The following is a 19,552-nucleotide window of genomic DNA, read 5'->3' as shown; positions in this document are numbered from 1 at the left end:
TGGGCTGCTTTGGCCTTTGCCTGAAACATCTCAGATCTGGTTCAGATGGGTCGGAACCACCCAAATCTGCTTCGGATGCAGGGTTTGGATCCAAGGTGGTGCACAGCCCTACTGCTGACTGGGGAATGCTGGGAGTTGTACACTTATTTTACCTGGCAGTAGGACCAATTTACCTGAGAGTAAACCTTGCTGAGCTCAAGGGGACCTTCTTCTGAGTAGACCTGTATGGGATTACACTATAAAGGGAATTTCACAAACTACTAGTGATTGCTTTGCAAATCACTAGTAGTTTGAGGACTGAGATCTATGACTTTTATTCAGTTTCCCAAACTGAATAAAAGTCATAGATCTCAGTCGTCAAACCACATTTTTCAAAGTCGTTCCAGGCTTAAATAAATGGGAATGTTCCCGAATTAATCTAGATCAGGTTACTTCGAGGGATTTAGTTTTCAATGATAAATTGTATTGCATTCAGTTGTATTGCATTCAGTATTAATTGACCAATAAATCAATTACACAAAATCTAGCAGAACATAAATACAGTTTTATATGACAAAATTCATTGGTATTTTTACTCTTCAGTGAACTTATTCTTTTAAAGCATTAATTGATGAATAGGGCCAATTAAATCTAATGGCTCGACCCCAATATTAGACAGTATAAAAATAATAATATTCATTTTGAAACAGACAAAGATAAATTAAATCTATAGCTGATGCTTCATTTTGGAATTCTATTGGATTGTATTGAAAAATTCTGTGTTATAAAAGATCAGGACCCAAGTCTAGCTGGGTGTTAAATTTAAAATGAGCAGCAACATCCCTTCCCCTTCGCCCTGCAGACCTCAAAACTATTTTCAATTTGAGGAGTTTATATAAAATTGGATGCTGGTCAAAAGAGCACCAGCTCTAAATGTAAACATCATTATGGCTCAAGATGAAAGATGCATTATATATGAATAATACGCCACACCATAACTCACATGATTTCACCAGGCTCAGGAAAGGTAGGCTATGTATTATCTAAAAACGTCAACTTTGATCAACATTGCTTCATTATTATACATTTTTTCTGTGCCTGAACTTTCTGGTTTAGATGTAAATGACTTATTTTCATGTTAGAAGGGCTGAGGGTTCTTTTCTCTCTCTCCCCCTATGAGGAGAGCTTGTAATACTAATCTCTTTTGATCTCTGGCATTTTCACAAAGAATATTAGTGTACGGCCTAAAAATAGCAAGATGAAACTCCCAGGGAAGGTGGTCAAAGCAGCTCCAAACATTAGACTAATGGCATTGTTTCGTAAATATGATGGCTAAATTCTGCCATAACGTGCATTTTATATGGACAAAGATGTAATAGTGGATGTATATCTGATGAGCTAGTCCCAAAACAGTGGACATCTTCGGACGTGCCTAGGCACATCTGAGAAGAGTACCCTGCCTTTGAAGTGGAAGTAATGCATTTCTGGGTTAGCTTCAGGGCACATCACAATGTGTATATTACGGGTGAATTCTGAACTTGGAACACATCTGGATCTGCCTAAATAAATGCAGAAATGACTCCAAATTAGAACAAGCACAGAAGAGATGCTTGTTTTGTTTTGAGCAGAAATATCTAAAGGCACTCCGAAATACATTTGCATTGCAGATCCGCAGTAGGAAAGATGGGGGTAGACATTGAAGCATCTTCTGAGGCCTTCTTCCAGGCACCTCCACCAAATGAGATGAGGCAGGTGGCTACAAGAAAGAGGTCCGGTTCAGTGATGGCACCCTGTCTGTGGAGTGCTTTCTCCAGAGAAGCTCACTTGGCACCTGCATTATGGTCTTTCAGTGCCAGGTGAAGACTCCTATTCTCCCAGGCTTTTGAAGAACTGCTTTTGTTACTCTGTTCTGCTTCTTCAGACTGGTTTTATGACATTGTAACGGTTTCATTCCTTGCCACTGGTTTTATACTGTGCTGGTGTTGTTGTTGTTTGTACTATTATCCATACTATACATTTTAATGTATTGTACATTGTCCAGGAACATTGGTTATTGAGCAGTTTAAAAGTACAGTAAATAAATAATTTTTTAAAAAAAATAGTTTGTGCTATTCTGCCCATTATGCTAGCATTATGTACTCTCATATGTTATTACATTTATATCCCAACTTTCTTCCAAGGAGCTCAAGGATGAGTTTGTAGCCTCCGCTCCCTCCAATGTAATGTTCACACCAACCTGGTGAGATATCCTATTTTTATTATTTATTGCACTTGTATACCACTCCATAGCTGAAGCTCTTTGGGGAGTTTACATAAGATTGAGACACTTAAAAACAATATGCAAAAATTAAAAACCACAGAAATGTACAATATACACGTACATTTAAAACCACTATAACAACTTAAAAAAACTATGAGTCTAAAAAAACAGACCCAGGCTCATCACATATTGCTAAATGCCTGGGAGAAGAGAAAAGTCTTGACCTGGTACTGAAAAGATAACAATGTTGGCCCCAGGTTGGCATCATCAGGCAGATTTCTCCACAGTTGGGGGGCCACCACAGAGAAGGCCCTCTCTCTTGTTGCCTAGGCTATGTGAGTGTATTTTATTGCTGTTAGCCACTTTAAGCACCAAGTGGAGAAGAATATATATATATACACACCCAACATCACCCAGCAAGCTTCATAGCTGACTAAGAATTTGTACCTGGGTGTCCCCAGCCTTAGTCTGCCACTCTAACCATTATACCACACTATCTTTCCCATGTCACATCATACCTACTGTGCATATGTTGCCTTGAAAATCCACACATTGAAGACCATGTATTTTTTACATTAATAAGTCGCCTCAGGAAGCTGCAGTGTGGAGCAAAGGAGCCTCCTGAGACAGCTCTTTAGTTGGACAAAAAGGCAGGACCAGGGCCAGATCTACACCAAGCAGGATACAACACTTTGAAAACGTTTTGAAAACTGGATATGGAGTGTTTCCTGGGCCCCAACAGTTGTCACTACTGTTATAAACCATTTTAAAGAAGTAGTGTAGATCCTGCCTAGGTTACATGAATTGGAATATAAATGTAATTGAAATATATGGGTTGCTCCTTTGGCTCAGCATGAAAGCACCCATCTGGAATCCAGAACCTGCCCAAGAGATTTTCCTGCCTGTGGCAGAGCAGCAAATAGCCAAGGTGCAAAGAACCTAAGGTAGATATGTCAGAGAAATCTGTTTGGGTGGGTGGGTTTAGTAGGCTGGGTTTTCTGTGCACCCCCTCACTAGATGCTGTACCACTTCCTATTGTGTCAGGCTTTCTGGGTATTTCATGCATTTTCAGAGCAATTTGTGCAAATTTTGGCACCTGAGGCCGATAAATACACAAGTCCTAATGTCCCTCCCCAACAATTATTATTATTATTATTATTATTATTATTATTATTATTATTATTATTATTTGCACTTTGCTGTGTTTTCATGATACCCAGATTTAAAGCTAATGGAAGACTAACTCTGCAGGGATCGGAGGAAGACTTGGGGTAGATTCTTATTTGACACTACCAATGTGGCCCGTAGCATAATGCCCATAGTGTTTACTGTCATGATGGGTTTCCAGGAAAAATGCTATTGCTGCTGTCCTAGAGATCAGTCATGCTAGTGCAATGAAATTGACGTTGGTGGCGTCGTCAAATAGGATACTTCCTATTCAGATGCCGCTCACATTTTTGGGGGTGGGAGTGAAGACACCTTTCACACCAGCCCAGAATGAGCCTGTGTCTCGGTGAGTTGTGATCAACTGCATAACCTATGGCTTGTCTTTTATTTTCTCTTCTTCCCCTGTTCCCGTTGTTGTTGTTGTTTCAGCACTGTAAAGGGTTTGCCCAGGAATCTGTTCGTACGTTTTATTGTTAAGAGCATGACCTGTGAGGTGGAAAGTTCCCAGTTTACATTTCTGCTCAACCATGAACTTCTTTGCAATGGGGAGGGATAATAACACTAACTTACCTTGCAGGGCTGTCATGTCAGGAGGACTGAGATCATGTCCATGAATTTGACTGTATACTTCAGAGATGAGCAGCTTGTAGCCCTCCAGATTTTTGGCCTACAACTCTTCTCAGTCATAGGCCATTTCTACACCAGCCTGAAAATACGGGCTAGTCACGGCCGAGTCCCTGTGCATCTAAACGATGCACAGGGACTCCCAGGAGGAAAGAGGGATGAGAATGGGTTTTCCCAGGATAAGTACTCCCTGGGAAAATCCGATTCTTCCCACAGTCTCGGGATCGTCCCGAGACCATGGGAGGTGTGGTCACCTGTCCCGGCTTCTCCCCTTCTCTCCTCGAGAAGTGGGGAGCAGTAGAGGAAAGGAACTGGGCCGGGAGGAATCAGGGGTGGGGGAAGTGCGATTGGGGCTTTTAAAAAACAAAGCAACCCCCCCTCACATTCTTTGGAGCGCATGTGAACTCAGTTCCTTTAAAAAAATAATAGTACAAAATGGCAGGCACGACACCTTCCTCACTCTCGGGATGTTGCACCCACATTTAGACTAAGGAGAGGATCTCGTGATCAGAATATCATGAGCTCCTCCCCCATCCCTCCCTCTACACTGGGCTGGTGTAGAAATGGCCATACTCAGCATAGCCAATGATGAGGGATCATGGGAGTGGTAGGCCAGAACATCTGTAGGGCCACCAGTTCCCCGCACCTGATATACTTTGATGATTCCCAGGGCCAATGAACCCGGTCAACCATCCTTTCTATTAAGGGGTATTGGGAGGGCTAGAGAATTAAATCCAAGGGTAAATGTTGTTCTAGTCCTGCATCCTGTATAGCAAAATCTGTTGCCAGGCCTGGACGGAGGTGTTCCATAGAATTGTAGCGCACCACATTATTCTGAGCATATTTGAGTTTCAGTGCAGGGTTCTTAATATATTGAAGTGCCAAACGATTTAGCAAATGCTTTTGTTGTCTTGTCATAAATGCCATATCCAAGTATTGGGCTGGAAAATGAGTAGCTGCTGGAGTGTTTGCGTGTTTAAAGGTGTCACCATAGGTGTCTGCCTGCTGCTTTTTTGCTTCTGGCATATAGGAGAGATGTTCATCATTATGGTTGATATTTAAAATGTCAGAGGACCTGAGCATGAAGAAAAAGGTTTCAAGGGAAAACCCCTGCTGTATCAGGCTTGCTAATAAGCAGGCAGGTGAAGGAAGCTCACCTTAGTTTTTAATGCAGCAGAATTATATGTCAGCTCAAACCAGCGTGGCAACAAGAAGCAATGACAAGAGGCAGCTGAAGACTATGTGTCTTGGATTGTTCCACTACACTGACTGTCTTGTTTCCAAGACCCAGCACAATGTTTGTGCAAGGATCAAGCTAAGAATTTAGCCACCTCTCTGTTCTGCTTACCTGGTTGCTTCAACAGCAGGGCTCCTCCAGATAGGTCCCTCTCCAAGTTCTCCACTCCTGACATTGAAAGAAGGAATCCTTCTCTGTTGGACTTCAGGGCTTGTCCTTAACTGGCCGATGGTTTGGTAGGAAAATGTCCACTCCAGGTAGCCAACAGGAAGAGGCCATACACTTTTAGGTATTGATTTGATACATACTCTGCCTTTCCACTAAACAAAATGGTGCTCGCATTGGCTAGCTATAATAAAAACCAAGATTAAAACAGTCATACATTAAAAACAACTGTAAATAACAAACAGATTAAAAACACAGCCATCAAACACACAAGAGTAAAAGAAATAATAACAGCACTGAAGCCAAAAGAACCCATCTCAGCAACAGTTTATATGCCAAAGGCCTGCATGAATGAAAGGATTTTTGCCTGCTGGAGTACGACAGCAGAGACAAAGCCAACTTAGCCTCCCTAGGCAGGGAGTTGCGGAGCCTGGGAGCAGCTACCGAGAAGGCCATCTCTTGTGCCCCCACCAAATGTGGCTCCAATGGTGGTGGGATTGAGAGAAGGGCCTCCCCAGAAGATCTTAAAACCTCAGTAGACTTGTATTATTAAGCTCCACCATCCCTAGATGTTTTACATTAAAACACCACCCAAGAAGAACCTTGATGCCATCCTACATATGATGCACCAGGACTGCTCTATTGCAGTCTTTCGTCAATGCACAAGACGAGAACACATGCATATCAGCCAGCACAGTGGGAACCGAAACAACAAGTTGCAATGTATTCTCCCTTTCAACAGAAGTGCACTTCTTCGGGGTTCCAGCCAGCTGTTCCCTCCAAACAGAGCATTTCACTCCCCCCCCCCCACGTTTCTTTTTTCATCTGTCAATCAAGATTCTGTACCTACTGAGAAAGCTCAATCCTCATTGGACTGGCGAGGGTGTTGTTGTTGTTGTTGTTTGAGGAGGAAGGGTTACCCTTTTAGGCTTTTTAAAATTATGTTTTTATGTGCTTTTAGAAACCTCAGGGTTTCCCCCAGCAGTTAGATCTTTCCCTCTTGCTTCTCACAGGTCCCATTTTTCTTACAATCCTGATGGCATTTACCATCCAGACAAGACACTATATGTGCAATTAGCGTCTGAGTGTTTAAAAGCAAATTGCCTGGGCTTTGATCCAGATTGAGAATCATGGTTTGGAGGTGTAGAGGGCATTGGGGGAAAAGCACCCATTCGCCTAGGTTTGGCTTCAGCTTGCGATTGGAAAGAGTGAATTTTCTAACTAAAGTGGAATTTGGGAAGAGTGGAATGCAAAAGAAAATGAACCCATGGAACAATAAAGAATGACTGGACCAGGAGAAACCCTCTGATCCCTAGCTGTCATTGAGGTTGCCAACTGACCCCCCCCAAATAGCTCTTGTGTATTTAACAGCAGCTTCTGCCGAAATTCACAGGTGGAAATACCACTTGCTTATGTGTGTACATTAAGCTGTTATTAAAGGCATAGCTGCAGAGGCTGGCTAAACAACTGGCAACCCTGACTGTAACCCATTTTATAAATGCTGCTATCATATCCGGTATAATGAATACACACGTGAAAGGTCTAGGTAGCTTGTTAAAGCACTGGGGGAAAGCCAAGCAGATAAATCCTTTCTTACTTACTGCTGATCTTCAGAGGTAATTAGTAACTTGAAATCCATCTGCTTTGCTAGATGTATTCACTGCCCATTAACCTCAGGCAGATTTGACAAACAATACAGTGGATGCAATCTTATGTGATGCTTAATTGTAAGTAAGGCCTGCTGAAACCTTTAACACAACTTCAGAGAAAGGTGCATAGGAATGGATATTCGGATATTTGTGTGCATCCTTCTGGCCAGGTTCATATTGCTATGTGGTTCAGAAGCTGATTGGTAGGAGATTCAAGACAAGTAAGAGGAAGTACTTGATGCAGTGCATGGTTAAATTATGGAACTCGCTACCACAATTTGGATGGCTTGAAAATGGGGGTGGATAAATTCCTGAAAGAGAAAGGCTATCAATGGCTACTAGCCCTAATGGTTGTGTCCTATCTCCAGTATTCGAGGCAGAAGCCTGTGTGCACCAGTTGCTGGGGAACATGGGTGGGAGGGTGCTGTTTCACCATGTCCTGCTTTGTCGGGCCCTGGTCGACAGCTGGTTGGCCACTGTGTGAACAGAGTGCTGGACTAGATGGACCCTTGGTCTGATCCAGCATGGTACTCATTATGTTCTCATGTTCTTAGAAGACCTCCAGTTATAAAGTGTTCCAGTGTTAACAAAATTGCATAGCTCTACACAGAATTATTAGCCTAGTGATGCGTGAACCATTCTATTTTCATTCTATTTCTTTCACCTGTGTTCACTTCACCCACAAGTCCATTCGTCTTGTTTCCACGTTTATTTGCAATTTAAAGCAAACAAACAGTCCACATGAAAATTTGCATTTAGGTAGTATTTAAAAGTGAATTTTGAAATGTGAAGTTTCTCTCTATGCACTTATATTGAAAAAAAAAATTTTTTTTGGAGCCAAAATCTATATTGGAACATTCAGGAAGTGTGAAAGCCAATGTATAACTGTGTTGTGTTCCATGCATTAGGTTGTGTGGATCAGGGTGGCTCCCAAAGATTGAATTCCCCAAGTATCACTTTATTCTGTCACAGCATCAAATGGCATTTCTCCCCCTCCTGGGTCCTTTCACTGCTATTGTCACATGATCCTTTTACACATTATTGCAGAAAAAAAGACATAACATCTAAGCACTGAAGGCGCTGGAGGGCTGTATGTAAGTGATGCAGTGGCATTGCATGATCTGCCCACCACCACATCACCCAAAGGCCTGGAACACCAGCTCTGTGATCTTCCTAGCTCTGACATACCAGTGTGAAACCGAAAACCTGAGGTTATGTTCAAATTCAGATCTCACTCCGCTGGGCAGTGGGTTATGCTCCAAGCTATCATGCCTACCTGATTTTGAAGGAAAAGGTTATAGTACATGAACGGGCTAATGCAAGGGAGGCCTGTTACTTTATTTGTTAAATTCCCTCTATTTATGTTAGGGATGTATGAGAATTTCATTTTTGCTCACACAACATGCGAGCATGCCCTGATCGAAGCCTCATATGCAAGGGCGATCACGAGTCCACCCAAAATGGACATGTCCTCACGTTCGATTTACGCATATTTACCAGTTCGATTTACTAATTTGACACAAATGTGCCAGTACACTGTATCAGCCCATTTCAGCCTATGGAAGACATTTGCGCAAATTTTATGTTGGCTCTCTGCTTGATTTGTGCAGTTTTCCCATTCACACAGAGCGAGCGGCAATCACAAACACAGACAGGAATCGGGCACATGATGAGCAGCGAGACAATGCTCAGAGAATCCGAGTGATCACAGACATCATTTGTACGCCCATCCCATATGTGTGTGTGTGTGTGTATGTGTGTGAGAGAGAGAGATACGTGTGCAAGCTTTTTTCTTATACCTCCAGATGACAAAATCTTTCTTTTCTTTGTAAGGCAGATAGATTGAGAAAGCAGATCCAAAAGAAGAAATAGTTTATTTTTGCCCTTTTATTTTATTAATTGTTCTATCAAAAAACAAACACCCTCAAGACCATATGCAGCTATATGACTAAGAGAGCCCATTTTAAAAAGGTTTGAGCAAGAAAAGCAGGACACCCAGAAACAGTGGAGATATTGCACAACCATATATTCAGCCTTTATATTATAAATTAAGGAGATGGGGAAACATTTCAGCCTGAGGACCCAATCCCATTTTCAAAAAGCTTTTGAGGGCCATATCCATTATTTATTTATTTATTGCATTTCTATACCGCCCAATAGCCAAAGCTCTCTAGCTAGTGGTCGGTGGGGCCCAAGGAAAAGGAGGTTTTTTTGGGGGGGGGGGGTTTTACAAAAGAATATCAGTATAATGTAGTTTAAAGTTCTTACTGTCAGTAACTCAGCCTTAGGGGTGGCATTCCAACTTCTGAGAGTGGGGAACAGCTGTACCTATGGGAGAAACACAATCTGGCCAGAGTAAAGAGTGTGGTTTCCAAACTGCCCCCCCCTTCCTGGAGAGCTCCCAGGACTACTGTTCTCCACCTCTGCTATAAGGTTTATAGAATCTTTAAACACAACCAGTGACATGGCACCCTGGGGGAGTTGCTCCTGAATATAGACGGGTAGAGTAATCCTAAGCGGTGTTGGGGAGATGGAAGTGAATTGCAAAGTAGATGATCATGGGTCTGGAAACCAAGCCCTATGAGGAGAGACTGGGCATGTTTAGCCTGGAGAAGAGAAGACTGAGGGGAGATATGATAGCACTCTTCAAATACTTGAAAGGCTGTCACCCAGAGGAGGACCAGGATCTCTTCTTGGGCATCCCAGAATGCAGGACAGGGAATAACGGGCTCAAGTTACAGGAAGCCAGATTCTGGCAGGACATCAGGAAAAACTTCCTGACTGTTAGAGCAGTATGACAATGGAGGTCGTGGGCTCTCCCACACTAGAGGCCTTCAAGAGGCAGCTGGACAACCATCAGGGATGCTTTAAGGTGGATTCCTGCATGGATCAAGGGGGTGGACTGAATGGCCTTATAGGCCCCTTCCAACTCTACTATTCTATGATGCTATGATCATGCACCACTTCTAAAGCTCTGCTGGCTTGCACCAGCCAGGGCAGGCCACTTTTCATTATTGCTGTTAGGTTTGTTTGTCTATTTTCTCTCCCATTGCTTCCATCTCCCACTCTATTTTTGCTGTTCTGTATTCACTGAGCATGCTCAGTGAGCTGCTTTGAGACCCCTTTGGGGTTGGAATCCCAATTAAAAAAAATCTGAGCCTTGACACTGAAAGTAATGTGTAGGACAGAAACCTGTGAAACACGTCAGACTGCCTTCTCCCATATAAGCCTAATTGCATGTTAAGAACATAAGAAGAGCCATGCTGGATCGGACCATGGGACCATCTATTTTCACACAGTTGCTGTGCAGCTGTCCACAGGAAACCCACAGGCAGGACATGAGTGCAACAGCATCCTCTCCCCTACGTTCCCCAGCAACTGGTCTACCTAGGCTTACTGCCTCTGATGATGGAGGTAGCACAGAATCTTTCTTAGAGGTCCTATTATGCATCTGAGATATTCTGGGTGGCTAGATGGACTAGGGGATTGGGCTAGAGATCGTTGATGTTAGTGTAAAGTCTTTTACATTAGCAATAGTGTTGAGTTCGATACTGTCTATTCAGAATGTTCAGATCAGCCCTAGCAAACTTCAAGGCATGGATCAATTCCCATCATATGCAAACCCAAAGTGCAGATGTTGCTTAAAGCAGATGGGATTAGGTATTCAGGTCCAAAGCATGACCTAGGGATGGGGGGAAATGTGAAATTGGAGTTTGCTGAGGTTCTCCAAATGATTCCTCGAAGCTCATTTTGCGTTCTCGAATGCAAGCATCTTTTTCTCCCAATCAAGAAAAATGTGCATTTTAAAAGTGCACATTTTTCCCTGTTGAAAAGAAAACACACTTTAAAAAAACACCACATGTGCAATTTTCCCATTCGAAAATGCACGTTCCTTCCAATAGGCGAAAGCAGTGGTCCCCGACCTTTTTGGCACCAGGGACTGGTTTTGTGGAAGACAATTTTTCCACGGACCGGGGGGGTTGGTTGGTTAGGGAGGGGCCAAGGGGTGGGCCTCCCCTTTCCTTGCCAGCCGCAGCCACCCTCCCTCCCTCCTTCTCCCACCAGGCATCAGCCCAAGCTGCAAACTGCTCCGCGTTCGGAGTGCCGACGGCGCCGTGGGCCTCCAGCCCATCCACGCGCAAGGCCCGCTCCTGCCTGCAAAGGGCGGTGGCCAGGGTCATGCCCACCTGGTCCCCGAGAGGGAGGAGCAGAGCTGCGGCAGCCTCCCCACCCCCGCCGCTGCACCCGGAAGCCGATTTCCCACAGCGGCTCTGAGATGCTGGAGTGGGGCGGCGGGCGTGGCTTTGCTTTGGCTGGGTGGGCGCCCAGTTGAAGCGAAGCCAGGACGCTGGTGCGGATGGGCAGCTTCGGAATGGCACGCCCGGAAGTTGCTCTCCTAGAGCGGCTTCCAGCTGGCACGCTGTTCCGAAGCTGCCCACCCCCACCCCAGCGTCCTAGCTTCACTTTGGCTGGGCAGGCGAGATGGCACCCCGTGCCCAGGTATGCTGGGGTGGGGGTGGGTGGGTGGGTGAAAGCAGCTCACCTGCATGACCCAGTTCCTAACAGGCCACGGAACGGGAACGGTCCGCGGACCAGGGGTTGGGGACCCCTGGGCTAAAGCATGGAAATGTAGATTTTGGAGGCTATTGTGGAAGTGCTCTCTTTGGAATATGCATGCAAGTTAGGGAAGTCACAAAAAATTCCCAGGAATTGCATTCCTGCTGGCATTCTCATTTGGGATTGCGAATGGGATGGACATATTTGCATGATTTGTGAACAAGAATGAAATGCTTGTACATCCCTACCATTTCAAAAAGGGCTGTCAAGGCAACATTGAAGAGTGTAAACCTGACAGTCGCTGGTCACGATGCATTTAATATACTTACCTCTGCTCGAGTTGTTGCTGGGAATATCGTGGATGTCCCTAGAGTGATGGGATAGAAAAGGTGTTTGCCACTCCAGTTTTACTCACGGGCCATTAGGCCGTCTCTTGAGACGACATTTTGGAACCGTCAGCTGTAGGAGCCACGTTGGAAGATGTCAATACTTCTAATTCATTTAATGTGTAATCATCTCTTGTCAATCACGTGACTTGCCAATAAAGGGTAGATCTCAGAAAACTAGTAACTCTGCTCAGTGTCTCTTATTCATAGGTGCTAAATGTTTAGGTGCTCCCCCCCCTGCCCCCAATTACTTAGCTATGGTGCAGTGATGGAATTTTAAATGTAAAGATGATTTGCCACAATTTTGACACATTTCCCACTGCTTCATTAAAAGGGGGAAAAAAACTGGTGAAAGTAAACAAGGCCATTTGTTCTGACATCTTTTAAAATTCATTTTTTGTTCCTTCTGTCCCTGTTTTCCAGTTTTAATGAGATACCTATAACAATGAATAATGAAGTAATATATAAACACCACAACAAAGTCCCCTTACTCCACACACACAATTTCAGCCTAGCCAACTTACAAAAAAAAAACAAAAAAACAAAAAAACAACAACACCCAAAACACTGGCAAGGTTTAGGTTTTTTTTACAAAAATAGAAATATGTTCTTTATTAAACGGCGAGATACACCAGAATGGAACACATTAATGTGGTATACTTGTAAAATCATCCATATCATCTAATATCATATTCAGAGGTTTTTGCTGCCACAGAAGAGATCTGTACTGGATTATTTAAGGGGTCACACTCTTAGAAAGCAATCCTATGCCCCCTAGACACTATCTGAGGGGACATAGGATTGTTCGTTTTCTCGGATCCAAGGTCGGAAACAGGCTCTGACCTTGAGGCCGAGAAACCACACACCCTGCCACTCTCCCTCATAGTTCATAGAATCATAGAATAGTAGAGTTGGAAGGGGCCTATAAGGCCATCGAGTCCAACCCCCTGCTCAATGCAGGAATCCACCTTAAAGCATACCTGAAAGATTGCTGTCCAGCTGCCTCTTGAAGGCCTCTAGTGTGGGAGAGCCCATGACTACGCTGGGTAACTGGTTCCATTGTCGTACTGCTCTAACAGTCAGGAAGTTTTTCCTGATGTCCAGCCGGAATCTGACTTCCTGTAACTTGAGACCGTTATTCCATGTCCTGCACTCTGGGAGGATTGAGAAGAGATCCTGGCCCTCCTCTGTGTGACAACCTTTTAAGTATTTGAAGAGTGCTATCATGTCTCCCCTCAATCTTCTCTTCTCCAGGCTAAACATGCCCAGTTCTTTCAGTCTCTCTTCACAGGGCTTTGTTTCCAGATCCCTGATCATCCTGGTTACCCTCCTCTGAACACGTATGGTTATGGCCACATCTCTGCACTCAGAAATGGAGCGTGGAGATGTGGGAAAGGGGGTGCCCCTGGGGTCAGGGAGGGGAGGAAAACAGGGTAGCTGCATTATGAAGCTTCCTATGCAGATCCCTTCTTCCCTCCTGACCAGAAGTGCTGCAGTGGTGGCTAGAGCATGGAGGTGAGGATCACCTGTGTGCTCCAGCTGCCCTTTACTAGATCCTCAGCAGCCCCGACTATGGAGGATTCCGATTAGCTCCATAGGATTGCACACTTAATGTCTTGAATGTCTAATTCTTTATGCTGCAAGAAATTAGTTAAGACACAATTCTATGCATGTTCGGACAGAAAAAAGTCTTCCACCCCCCAATGCTGGAAGTTGAAGGACGTTGTTCTGTGTGAACATGGATAGGATTTCTCCTTTAATTTATTAGCGAGGATAGAAGTGAATTCAAATAAGTTGCCCACCCCTGATCTCACCCATGCGGACTTCTGAGTGGCTGCAGTTTTCTAAGGGCTGGGGCAGAGGTCCTTTCTAGCCATTGTCTCCTGTCATAATGGGAGATGCCAGGGATTGTGTAAATATTCCATAAAAATACCAGTTAGAGATGAAATTCCTTGTGGTTAATTTTTACGTACCGACTTCTTCTTGTCACCTTTATTTTGTTAACCTTATTTAAAAACAAAGTAAAATTTCATGAGAAAAAGAAGAAGATCAAGGTAAAAATAATAGGTATTTAAGGCGTTCGTAAAAGCCTGCAATGACAAAGCATGGCGGACCTCCGATGGGAGCTTGTTCCCAAAGTGAGGGGCCATGGCAAAGAAGGCCCTCTCCCACGTGATCACCCACCTAATTGCTCTCACAGGTGGACAAATGAGAAGGGCCTCTCTTTTTGATCTTAAAGTGCGGGCAGGCTGATATGGGTGATGGCGGTCCTTCAAGTAACTTGGTCCCAAACTAAGGCTTTAAAGCTCAAACTTTTGTCCCTTGCAATTCTTTGGGTTCTTTTTTATCTGTCCCCCCCCAATCATTGGTTCCAATGGAGTGAAAACAGTTATATCCAGCGGATCCAAGGCCATCTCTGTCCTGCCCCAGAATACCCTGTTTTAGGGCTACTGCCAGTAAACACCACCACTGGTTTAGTTATGCCCATGGAGCTTTGTACATGTGTAATTGGGGCCTCCAGGGCAGATGTAACTCCCCATGCTTGTGAAACTCATCTCTACTAGTTGACAAGCATCACTGTGCCATCCAAAACCCAAGGATTCCTGGAGTATTGTCCTGCCAATCATCTAAGAGGGCACGACCCATCAACAAAAATGCTCAGGTAAACAGTATGAGAGCAGAACCATTTGAAACAGGCAGATCTTCAGGCGGCCTGTACCATTTCAACCTGAAGTTGGAGAATTTCATGTTTGATTTTTTAAAATGTAAGCTATAATCCTTGAATCTACAGAAAATAAGGAACTAGGGTAGACTAGATCTCTTTCATGCGGCATATTACATTTGCTTGTGCAGAGCAGGTATGCAATTTATATTGTTTCATATTGCTTAGTTGTTATGTGTGCTTTCTTAAAAGTATGTATTTATTGTGAGTTTGATTGTTGTTAGCCAACTTGGGCATTTTTGATCAGTGTAATAAATAAATAAAGGCTGAAATGGTAAAGCGTGTTGACAGATAACATCCTGCAGGTGCTGTTCTGCTTTTAGACAATCAGTATTTTAGCAATACTGGGATTGCTAGTGATTTTCACAACAGAGGATCAATACAGGTGGTGCTATTAATGCAACAATAGGTGTAGCTATAGTCAACAGTTTCTAATTAGAACAGATGCTTTTCGAGAACATCATTGTGTTATCTCCATTTCAAATGTGTTCATTTCAGATCATTGATCCACCAAGCCCAGTGCTTACTCTTCTGACTGGCAGCAATCCCCTGGGATCCCAGCAGGGCCGGCCCTACCATTTGGCAGAATGAAGTAGATGCTTCAGGCAGCAGATGCTGGTAGTGGTGGGGAGTCATGGCCAGATATTGGAGGCCAGAGCTTTGTGTGTCATTTGACTTGTCCTGTGCCGCCTAAGCTAGCCTGCTGCCCTCAGATGGAGTAGAGGATCCCATCCATTCACCAGTGTTAAGATGGAAATGTCAGTTTGGATCTGCATATGGAATGGGGAGGGGAGACAGCTTGTCCATCACCTCAGGGAGCAAAACATCCTTTTTTTGTGATGAAAGCCCTGAGTTCTAATGCTGAACTTTGGCTCAGCCTTGGTATTCTATGTAGATACAGGGAAACTATGAAGATACAGGGAATGGGCACAGAGAAATATGAAAAGCTTGTTAGGATATGGACTTAGTCTGTTTTCCTGTGTGGGAGCTTTGTTTCCAGGTTCCAGTAAGCCCAGAAGGCCTGAAGTTGAAAGTATCGCTAATTGTGATGCCTCATAAATCATTGCTAGAGTGAAAGGCGCATGCATCGCTGGATGGGGAGCTGACCATCAGGTCAATGTTTCCACCTGATTTCAAAAGAGACCGCCTGCCTAATTTTTACAAAGGGGGATTTACCGAGGAAATGTTCTCATGCTTAAAATAGAACAGGAGGCAGGAGTTTTAGCTCACCTCAGGATTGGAACTTTGTGCCACTGCAATAAAAGGAAATGCTCCCCCCAAAAGAAGGGGGAGTCAGTATGACATCGTAAGTGCTAAGATGGAAAACTGTAGAAATCGGCCCGTGATCTAGAGTTCAAAATGGCTTCTAATGTAGGAAAACTGGGGATTCAGATGGAACAAAATCGAGTCGTCTGATGGGGACAGGTTTTATGTTCAATTTTGGGGTGAATCGTTCCTATGGAAATGGCACTAGGCATGAAGGGGATAGCTGACTAGTGGTTGCTATGTACTCAAGTCACAGTTCAGGAAAGAAAAAGAAAATAAGGCAGGGTATCATGGAGGTACAATAGAGAAGTATTAGAGCAAGGGTGTACCACCTTTTTGGCCCCAAGGGCTGCATCTGGTGTTTGTGAAGATTGCACATGTGTGCATGCATATGCATGCACACACACACTGGGGTGGGGGAAGGCTTAACTTCCCCTCTCCCAGCAATCCTGAGCAAGTTTTCTGGTGAGCAGGTGGGAGGCTGCTTCAAGTTCACTGGTGAAGGAGAGAAAGAGGATTTAGCCTTGTTGTTATGCCCCCACTGAAGGAATCCTCCTCAGAGGAAGAGCTGGAGATCCCAGAAAGTGAGAGTACCCCAGTCCCTCAAGAGAAAGTCACTCCTCATGAGTAGGGTTCTGAACAGAGAGTTCTAATGTACTGCAGCTGAGCCCTGGGTGGGGCTGCAGGCTTTGTTCAATGGCGGGCTAGCCAGTGTTGGAAACAACCCTGTTCTTCCAACTCTTGTGCCTTCTACTTTGCCTCCTGGACCTTGCCCTGTGATTGATGGTCTATGCTACTGACCCTTGGACTGTGTAACATATCTGACTACCTAACTGTATATTGACCTCTGCCTTCTACCTTGACCACCCCTGCTTTACCTGACCCCACTTATCTGACTGCTTGCCTGTGTGTTGACCTTCACCTGCTATCTTGACCACTCCTGCCTAGTCTGAAATCCATTGGACTGAAACATGTGTGCTTGAACATTTGCAGGCCACATTGGTTTACTTCTTGGTTGGCCCTGCAGTCAGAGTCTTTTGCAATCAACACAGGGTACTCTTCCCCTTCCAGTGACCCAGACAGGCAATGTGGAGGCACAGACACCAATTGTGGGACAGATTGGGGGCATGTTTCTGTGCTGGGCATTGAGAGAACTTCTTTCTAAAAGCCGAGCAAGTTACCAGCTTGGCAGCCCAGTGTGTGTCTGAGTTGAGTCCTGAGCAAGGGAAGTCTCTTTCTCAGCACCTAGCACAGGAGCTAGAGGAAGGAATAGATTGCTCTGAGCTGTAGTGAGTGTGAGTGGGGTGGAGTTGGGCTTGCAATAGTTTAAACTCCAGGCAATGCTGGGCTGTGGAAGCACCTCAGAGCCAAGTCTTCCCATGTGCAATGGGAAGGAGCATAGCTCAGTGGTGGAGCACACACTTGGACTGCAGAAGATCCCAGGTACAATCACTGGCATCTCTACTTAAAAAGGACCAGGTAGCAAGTGACAGAAAAGGTGTGTGCCAGAGACCCTGGCACAGTGCCATCAATCAGAGAAGATGATGCTGGACACACATGGACACACAGTCCGACCTGGTACAAAGTAGCTTCCTCTGCCTATAAGGGCTTCTTGCAGTGTTCTTGCAGTGTTGCAGTATAAGGGCTTCATGCATGCTCCAATGCATGAAGATAGACAACTGTTTGGCCTTTCTCAGGCCCTGTCATGCATCAGGGGTGTGGAATCCAGCCCACCTGGGGGTCCCATCCAGCCTTCTGGGATTCCCAAAATGGCTATGCTCTGTTTCCCTGGCCTCACATGTTTCCCTCCAACTGCGACGTGTTCAGTGATTTCCCAGCTTTTGTACAGTGCCCCGCCCCTCTAAAATGATAAAATGCCTCTCCTAAGGCTCATTCACTGGCAGCATGAGTCTTGAGGGAAAACAGGCTGGTATTTTGCCCCTGCCCCTTTCCACTTCAGCCCTGGCCACCACTGGAATGCACCTCCCGAGGTCCCATGACGCTGAGCTGCAATAGACTTGGCTACCTGGGCAAGTACCTCTCCTTGTGACAGTGGCCAAAAGAAGTGAAATATATCTCATTGGACTGAGATGGGGGCAGAGGGAATGCCACGCAGTGACACGGTGTGTTTAATTCTAATTCCTCTTGCACAAAGAGATACCAGGTGGTGTTGTCGTATTTGGAGTAAAGTGCTGTGGAGGATGTCATTCAGAAGTTAGGATGCCCGCGGGACGCGTGATGTTCACATAGTGAGAGGGAAGTATGACAGCTGTTTAAAATTGATTCTACCATTAAAATCCCAGGATGTGATGTCTCCGACTTTGCCAGAACTTGTCTGGAAATGTGTGGGTGGTTGGGTGTGCATGGGCTTAGAGGTATATTTATTTTAAAGGGGGCACAGCCATTTTCTGAGGAAGAAGGAGTTAAAATAGCCTTCCAGAATATGGTGCCCTCTTGATTAGGGATGCTGTGAGTGCCTGACTGGGTCCAGGAGTCCGGCTGCCCTCGCCCCCTCATCTGGCCCCCAGACCCAGTTGCGCCCCCCCCCCCCGGCATGAGTGCGGACCCCCATCTGAGTGCTCTGGAGGCCCCAGTGAGTGCTCGGCAGCCACACACTCACCGAAATCACACACTTCCCCTTCCTGGGTCAATGGCGGCTGATATTGACGCAGGAAGGGGAAATGTGCCATTTTGACAAGTGGATAGGTGGGTGGCTGCCACACGCTTGGCCCGGCGAGCAAGGGGTGAGTGCCCGCCAAGGTGAGCGCTCTGAGTTTGCCCAACCCTATGTCCAGATGTTTTGGACTCCCATTAACCCTAGGCACTGTGGTTAAAGGACAGGAATGCTGGGAGTTGTAGTTCAAAACATCTGGAGAGCATCAGGGTGGGGAAGTCTGAGCTAAGACATGACTCATCCCAGGAAACAAATTCCTGGTGGAGCATTGTAGCCAGAATTATGTATCCAGTGCAAATCTCAGCTCAGCTTCACTAGGTGAGGTTAAACAAGTGGTACTCCTGGCCTGGGTGGCCCTCCAATTGGCAAAATGAAAATAATATCACCGGGCGACCCTACAGTGATAGTGTAAGGATTTCCGGGATTATGTAGTGAATTGCTTTGGCCAGGTAATCCCATTTACATGCCATATGTTTTTAAATATTTGATATTATGTTGTACTGCATAGTTTTACATTAGGGAAAGCAATATTCAATCACCCAGCTAAACAATATATATCCAGAAGAGCCAAAGACAAGATATACAAATTAGTAAAATAAAGCTATCAACTCAATAGTTGCTTCTCCATCAATTCTATCCCTTTATAAGAAATAAAGCAATGATAATTTTTCAAAAGTCAGTACTGGTAGAATCGTAATGTACTCCTTAGGACTGCATAAATAATCTGAATTGCCCCATGAATGAGATTAATTCTTCTTCATTTCCCTTCTCAAACAATTTGATAATCGTCGGTGTATCTAAACCATGCCAAACCTTAATTAGCTATTGCTTTACTTGATGTAATTTCTTCTGATTTCCAATTTCTC

General features: G+C 44.7%; 1 protein-coding gene across 3 annotated transcripts in view; it reads left to right on the top strand.

Annotated features, from left to right (window-relative positions):
* NLGN1 (neuroligin 1) overlaps window positions 1–19,552 on the top strand; it is a 586,836-nt gene that overhangs the window by 49,451 nt on the left and 517,833 nt on the right. The window lies entirely within an intron of this gene.

This window comes from Elgaria multicarinata, chromosome 8, assembly GCF_023053635.1.
Source record: "Elgaria multicarinata webbii isolate HBS135686 ecotype San Diego chromosome 8, rElgMul1.1.pri, whole genome shotgun sequence".
NCBI lineage: Eukaryota > Metazoa > Chordata > Lepidosauria > Squamata > Anguidae > Elgaria > Elgaria multicarinata.
Note: the sequence above shows the minus strand (reverse complement) of the source record. Positions and strands in the feature narration are given on the sequence as shown.